We start from the raw sequence: 319 nt of genomic DNA on the forward strand, positions 1-319 counted from the left end.
CGCTCGGCTGCCATCGCTGTACAGGCGAGCCGAGCCGAGCCGCTTGGGAAAGGCAGGAGTTTTTAACAGGCGAGCTTGCCTGTCCTGCTCCAGCTTCGGGCTGCCCGAGTGTAGGCATCACGCCTCCGTTTAAAGTTAATCCTTATTTGCATCATTTATATTAATCTTACGGTTTATGTTGTCTTATTTTTTGCGTGGGTTACTATTTCCCAATCCAAATCACGGCTTTCAGCCCCCGCATCGCTGGTTGCGGGCGTTCTTCGGATCCAACAACCGATGTGAGATACACGCCCGTCTTTCCCCCCCGGCCCTGCCCCTG

This window comes from Egretta garzetta, unplaced genomic scaffold, assembly GCF_000687185.1.
Source record: "Egretta garzetta isolate BGI_Z169 unplaced genomic scaffold, ASM68718v1 scaffold272, whole genome shotgun sequence".
Taxonomy (NCBI): domain Eukaryota; kingdom Metazoa; phylum Chordata; class Aves; order Pelecaniformes; family Ardeidae; genus Egretta; species Egretta garzetta.